Raw genomic sequence first — 7,634 nt, forward strand, 5'->3', positions numbered from 1 at the left:
AGAGAGCTACCTCTGTTGGGAGCTGCTTGACACAGATGTCTCTTTCTACCATTTTGAAGTATGGATAATGTGCTTCTGACTCGGATGGTTTATGATCTATTTGTGGCCATTTGTCACCCCTGAACCCTCATCTCTGTGGCCTGTTAGTTTTGGTATCATTTTGTTTGGCTTTTTGGAATACCAGTGGCACAATATGGCTTTATTGCACTTTGCCTACTCCAAGGGTATAGAAATTGCTAATTTCTTCTGTGACCCTCTCAGCTTTCTATTCTTGCATATTCTCACATCTTATCTAATAATATTGCCAGGTATTTTCTTGCTGCTATATAAGGCCTTTTCCCCACCATAGACATCCTTTGCTCCTATTATAAAATAATTTCCTCTATTCTGAGGAGCTCATCATCAGATAAGAAGCACAAAGAATTCTCCATTTATGGGTCTCACTGGGCAGTTGTTTGCTTATATTTAGGAAGAGGCAGTGGAGTGTACCTTGGATCAGCTGTCTCACATTCTCCCAGGAAGGGTGCAGTGGCTGCAGTGATATACACTGTGGTCACCCCCTGATGAATCCCTTCATCTACAGCCTGAGGAACAGGGACATTAAAGGTGCCCTGAGAAGGCTACATAGCAGGTTAATAAAATCTCAGCACATTCAGAATCCAGTTTCAATGTATGATTCAAAATGCGGCAAAGCTAAACATCCAGGTCTCTTAATCTAACTTTCAGTATTAATGATCTATTTAATTCCTCACATGTCTTTAGTGCAATGCCTGTAGTCAGTGTTGGGAAGGAATGTTTGGCAACTCTTTATATTTTTAATAAACTGTCACTTTAGAATAATGAAGGATTTTAGAGAATAAAGATGATGTATATTTCATAAAAATATTTATGTAACACATGCTGGTGATCAATATATTTGGGAATGGTAAAATGATAATTTTTGTAAGTTAAATTTACCACAATAATAATGGTAAATATTAACTTACAAAAATTATCATTTTTACCATTCCCAAATAATATAAAGCTAAAAGTTTTTTAAAAAAATAAATTAAAAATTTATAGTAGAGAAGAGCCCCTTCATTAGTAGAGATGAACTGATTAAACACTTGGTGATGTTCATTTTCTACTCTTGTTCTTCATCCTTAGTATTAGGAAGCTCTTAGAGTTGCTGACATGTTCAACTACTTGGTAAATTGGACCCCATGCACTGAGATGCTAAGGTTGTACAATAGTCAGAAACCAGCCTGTGCCTCCAGCCCTTCAGCTTGAGGACTCCAGTCCTGTGTATCTCCCTGCTGTGGATGTCTGTATCAGGAAGCTCCTAGCTGAGTCTGGGTGGATATCCTGAGGCTTATGTGGGGGCCACTGGGCCCCAGGGATTTGGGGGCTTTGGAACTGCCCTCCTTAGTCCTAAATCAGCAGAGCCCCAGTGTGAATCAGTAACTGCTGTGGAAGGCAAGGAAGGGTGGAGGAAGGACATAGCCTAGCATTATTTCTTCACCACCAGGAGGAGCATGCAGTTTGTCTACCCAGATGGGAGAACAAGGTGAAGACTGTCAGTGATGATACTGTGAGTTCATATGCCTGGTCGTGGTGAGCGCAACAGAAGGCTCATGGAAAGTCCTGTCTTACTCCCACACTGACTCTTTTACCTGTACACTGTCATCCATAAGGGGAGAAAATGTGTGCTTAAAATTATGTCCTCAGCACTCCAAAGTCATGAGGCTGAGGATCAAGATAAGATTAGCATCTAAACATTATGATCCTTTCTTGAGAGATCCCTGAGTGCCACATTATGAGTTTTGCCTTATTTGTAGATAGTTTGAATTATTGTGAAAAGTATTCCCCAAGTAAAAGTGCCAGTTATTTCATTTTAGAGAATATAAAGGACCACAGGTGTTTATGTAACTTTTAATATTGACTAGCTGAAAACACATTTGAAATGCACTACTGTGGATTTGAGGCACGTGGCACCTGTGCAGGCCAGTGCTGGCAGGTTGTCCCTTCCACAAGCACTCCTGTGTTGCACTTTCCTGTCATGCCAAGATGGGACCCTTTTCCTGGGCACTTCCCTTGGGATTTCTGGTAGATTCCAGGACACAGAAGGCGGTGGCATCAGGTGCACCATTTCAGGAAGAACATCTGAGATGAGACAAAGATCTTGGGTCAAGTGGGCTCAAACCTTCCAGCAGAGACACTGGGTTTCTCTACTCCAGGACACCCTTGCAGCTGCCGTGTCTCCCTGCATTCTGGTAACCAGCCCTCTCCATCTGATGAGGAGCAAAGCAGGCCTGAGTTTCATTACTACTCAAGGTCTTGGAAATAGTTTATAAATGCCTATAATCTGCTTCAGTTTAAAAATATTCTGATGGATGGGAAATAGTGAAAAAGACCAGTGCATCAGAACCAGAGATTCACAATTAAATTTGGCTGCTATTAGCTGGACTCATTCATTATTGAACAAAGGGCAGTTAGAGAAAGGCAGTTAGTTAGTTTCTCTGGTTTTCAGTAATGTTATACAAGATGATGTCCAGTTGATATAATGACATTGAATCCAGATTAAACGGAAAACCTGTGCTCCCGACGTGACTGAGATGTGATAAAGGTGTAAAATACAGGCACAAATGGTAGAGAGTTATTATTACTATGGAAAGGCTCATCTTCATACTCTTCAACTGAAATATCTTGTGAATGATCTTACTGTGTTCATATTTCTGTAACGTTACCTTTCCATAATCCCCTGATGTAAGTATATGCTGTATATTTGGGTGGAATAACCATCCCCCTTTCATTTTTGATTCCATACAGCCTATACTATCTTTGACACAGGAGATGAAAAAAATGTGTTAAACACTGAGTAGACCCTTGCTCTGTGCACAGATCCTGGCCTTGCTCAGTGGAGTTTCACTGGTGCTCTCCTGTCTGTACCTTCCTCCTACTCAGGTACGTCCCACAGAGCCAGAGACAAGATGGAGCAGCTCTGGTTTGTGTCTGTGTCATGGACACAGGAGCCCCATACTTTCCCTTAACAGCATCTACAACCCTCAATTACTGAAGAACAATGGCAGAGATGTCTGTGATCCTAGGAAAAGCAAAGTTGGAGTGAAGCGAAGTGACAGGAGTCACTCAGAGCATTTTAGAGTTTCACATCATTCCAGTATTGCAAAGTAATCCTTTGAAAATCGTATTGATCAGTAGACCCACTATTATCTTGATGACTAAATGCTTAATTTTAAAAAGTGATTAAGTTAATGTCACAGAAGTATATACTTATTAAAGTTCCCACAGCAAATTTTTGCTCCTTATACTTTAATAATAATACATCTTACAAGTAGATATATTTTTAAGTCTGAGAAGGGAAAGAAGTACATTGAATAAATACACAGGTGAGCTCCTCATTAGTGTTGGGGACCAAAATTATTTTCTTTGCCTTACCCATTGATGATAATGGAAAGTCCTTGGAGATGGGCATTTCATGGACCAATTAGTCTAATCTAATTATGAGCTCTGTGTATTGATCTTCCAAGGTCATATATAGTCTGCACTCAGAATGTGCTTGTCGTCCTTCAGTTGATGGTTCTTGTCCAGTGAGCTGCATGGCCGTGCCTCCTCCTGAGGAGTCTGCATCAGGAAGCTCCTGAGCCCATGATCTGTTCCTGTGGACACAGTTGCTCCTTCCCTGGGCTCCACACATGGTAGGGTCTCAGGGTCAGCACTTTTTGGTCGTGACCCTGCAGGGAAGCAGCATAACCCAGTAAGTACAGAGTGGTCCATGGAAGTGGGAAGGACTGTTGGGTAGTGTTGCCTCAGCATAGGGACACTCACCACAGAGTAGCCACATGGGAGGACACCTGCGTGCAGCTTCAAATTTGGGGTTGTGGGGTTCAAGCTTTTGTCTCAGGTGGGGAGATCAGAAATTCAAAATGTGCTCTCCACCCACACTGGTTCTAATTCACACAGAAATCTCACCCACAACAGTACAAAATGAGTTCTTCAGAAGTGTTTCCTAAGCTCTGAGAAAGGACTAGGGAGGTGATAAGTTGATGATGAGGATGACAGAAGCCAGAGCACCATGAACTGAGGTGCAGGGCTTCCCAGGCTCAGGTGCTGAGGAACTTGTTCTATATCATTTCATGTGCACCATCTCACTTTAGTTATGTATATACACTTCATCATTATTACATAGAAAAGGAAGGATTGTGTTTTATGTATGTAAATTTTACTCCTTTGCTAGATAGGAAAAGATGCAGCCTTATTTGCACTGGGCTGTCTGGCCATGGACACAGGCCACCACAGGAGAACCCTGGCAGGCTGTCCCATCAGCAAGCCCACCAGCCATTTCTCTACCCTGTCAGTGCAGAAAGGGAGCCTTGCTCTCGGTGCTTTTCCTGTGGGATTCCTGGGGATCACAGGGCAGAGCAGTGTGTGTGTGTGTGTGTGTGTGTGTGTGTGTGTGTGTGTGTGTCTGCTGCATGCACAATGGAAGAACAGCCACAGGTCACAGGAGAGATCAGTAAGAGAGGCTCATGGCCATTCAGCATAGATCATGCTCCTGGCCTCCCTCCATAGCCTCCTTGAGCTCACCACATGCTCTTCCAGGGATGAAAACAGCCCTCTCAATCTCAGAGGGAACCTAATGTTAGGTCTTGATTTCATTCCCACTCAAAAAACTGGAAAGAGTTATAAAATGTACCTGAGATTTACCAGTGGTTAAGATCTGTGGACTTAGGCTGAAAACTGTTAAGTGGGAAAGTTAAAAAAATATATATGTATATCAATCATATATATATGATTGATCCATTTTAGAGTCTGTCAGTCCCAATCTCTATGTCTGTAAGGCAGTGTCTAGTTTCACGGGGGTCTAGAGTCAGCCTTGCCATCTGAGCTGATTTCCCACTGATGTAACTGCAATGAGTAAAGATAAATAGATACTTGGTGCTCTTCTGTGTAGACTATGAGATATGTGAGTAAACTCTGGGCAAAAATTTCTAGACATTATTGTTACTGTTAGCAGACTAGGTTGATCCTCATGCCACTCAGCAGATGCATTCAGTGGTCTGAAGTGACCGTTTCTCTGTTTCTGGATGGGACACTTTACTTTTGCCCTTACAGATACATGTGCTGTGCATTTTAGAACAGTTTTCTTTTTCCTATTTCTTACACTCCAGGTCCATGCTCTGCTTGGCACAGGAGGCATCTAGAGCAGGTCTATTGGACATTAAACCCACCCATCCTTTCTGTCCTAAATTGACCAATAGAATATGGATGGACAGACTTGTTTCTGCCTGTCTGAACCTTCATTCCTTTTAGCAGTGTCCATGGAAGTTAAAATAGTGTCTTTCTCTGTCCATATTTTGGACACAGGGACCATTTAGTTTTATTTAATATCATCCACAATAGAAAAAGTTTCAGAGATCATGATGGAAATCTTCATGGATTTGAAGAGTGGCAATGAGGCAGAAGCTGAAGGCACTAAACACTGGAGCCTTCCATGAGGCACAGGTCAGAGATTCACCTCATTCCAGCCTCAGTGCCCTTGACTGTGGCTTTTCTCCATAATGCCGATAGTTACCTAATCATGGAATTTGTTTATTGAAATCCTAGTGACCAAATATTTGCTTAGTTTCAAATTTCCCTTTGATGCTGCACATGTTGTGGAGATGGTGTTATAATCTGTGTTTCCCTTAAGCAGTGAGCAGGGAGAGGAGGAGAGATTCGCACACTGTGCGCACACTGGCAGGTGGGATGTGGGTCTGAAATGCTGCCTTCCTGACTCCAGCCCAGGGCACCAGCTCTTCCGCTGCAGCCAGAGGGGAAACAATGATCCCTGCACAAGTTATATTTCTTCAGGAGTCTTCAAGGACAGCACATTACTACTTGGGCTGATGCTTCATTTTGCTGGTACATATCAGGATTGAGAAGATGTAGGTGATATTGTCTGCTCTTATACAGACACAAAAATAAGTCATGAATAGCAAATTTCAACATGCATTTTTGTAAATCAGACTCTTATCCTCAACCAAGACATTATGGAATATTCTTTTGTTTTTTAATATGGAACACTTCATGAATTTGCATGTCATCCTTGAGCAGGGGCCATGCTAATCTTCTCTGTTATATTCCAATTTAATATATGTGTTGCCAAAGCAAGCATATTCTTATTTGAGTGATGAATCAATTGGCAGGAGCATTTTGAAATCATTGCCATATTAATAAACTCTCCAACTAAATGACAGTGTTCTTTCTTCAGGTAGCACTTTGCATCAGATAAAACTTGAATAAGAGAAATGTACTTCACAGAGGAATTATCACCTCAGGTTAATGTAACCTGGTGTATTTTCATGGGCAATAGGCATTTTTTTTGCAGAATACTTAGATGAGTATTTTTAGGTACTTTTAAAGCAATTTTGTAAAGGAAATTTTATAGTATATAACCCTGAAATGAAAATACCAACAGAAAATTACACCTCCCCATTTCATGACAGTAATGTGTCTGGGAGACAGGTTTGCAGGAGAATGGAATCAGGCAGAGATACCAAAATTCAAATTTCTTATATAATGATTCAGATCTCTTGCCAATGTTATGTCTATAACAAGGACACAGAACAAGAGTGATTAACTTGCCATGATTTTCATGGGGCATTGCTTCAAAGAATGAAAGTACAGACTGGAAGCAAGGAGTAGATGAATCCAAATCCAATGTTAGTCCTGGCACAAGTATTATCAGATTAACATATTTTAATATAGGTAATGGGTATTATAGACAATAAGAGTAGATAATACTCATGGAGCATGTTCTATGTCAGGATGTTGTTAGATAATGATGTCCAATCTGGTATAAGAAAGGACCCTGGAGAACTTCACATGTGGACATACAGATACAATTGGTGTTGGTCTGACATCACTGTACATAGATATTCTAAGGTATACACAGGAGCACTTAATAGTGGGAGAGAATTACAAGTTATGCAGCTTGAATGATTTGTTAAAGTAATTTCCTGATGAGAACCATAAAAGGTTGGGAATATTACCCCAATTTACAGTTGAGAAAGTTTTGAAGAAGTTGTTTTATTATTTATTATTATATTCTGTTTTGTGCTGTACCCCCTTCAATCACAGTGAAAAATGAAAATGAACCCAAGTGAACTTCATGTAGCCTAAGTAAGAGAATTGAAACCAAGGTGTCAGGAATGACTGACCAGAAAATCCATGAAGAAATAAGAAGATTGGAAATAAAACTCGAGTTTAAGGACTTTCTTTTTTCTTAGATTATAAACAATGAACTTGATGGATTGAGATCATAAAACCATGAAGTAGTTTTGGCAGGCTAGAGGAAGTACAGGATCAATAAAAAGAAAAAAGTTAAGTGCCATTTTATATAACAGGTGCTTTGCTGATATTGTATTGGTTGACACAGTAAACCTGCATGAAATAAAACTACTCAAATGGGATTTTAGACACAAGGATTTAAAAATTTTTGACAGGTACACTGCATACCAGTGCCACATATGTGGTTAGTGCTATTATTGATTACATGCACTGACTCAAATCATGTTTATCAAATCTGAAGTTTATCAATGGCAAGATTTCTTATTTTATGTTGTATAATTTTTAAAGAGAAATATGCACAAAGG

At 40.4% G+C, this 7,634-nt stretch overlaps 1 non-coding gene across 1 annotated transcript; it reads right to left on the reverse strand.

Annotated features, from left to right (window-relative positions):
- Positions 1-6,048: 6,048 nt before the first annotated feature.
- Positions 6,049-6,152, reverse strand: LOC144375523 (U6 spliceosomal RNA). The gene has a single exon (XR_013435592.1). It is a non-coding gene; the product is annotated as a U6 spliceosomal RNA (small nuclear RNA).
- Between the last annotated feature and the right edge of the window lie 1,482 nt (positions 6,153-7,634).

The sequence above is a fragment of the Ictidomys tridecemlineatus genome, chromosome 2, assembly GCF_052094955.1.
Source record: "Ictidomys tridecemlineatus isolate mIctTri1 chromosome 2, mIctTri1.hap1, whole genome shotgun sequence".
Classification (NCBI taxonomy): Eukaryota; Metazoa; Chordata; class Mammalia; order Rodentia; family Sciuridae; genus Ictidomys; species Ictidomys tridecemlineatus.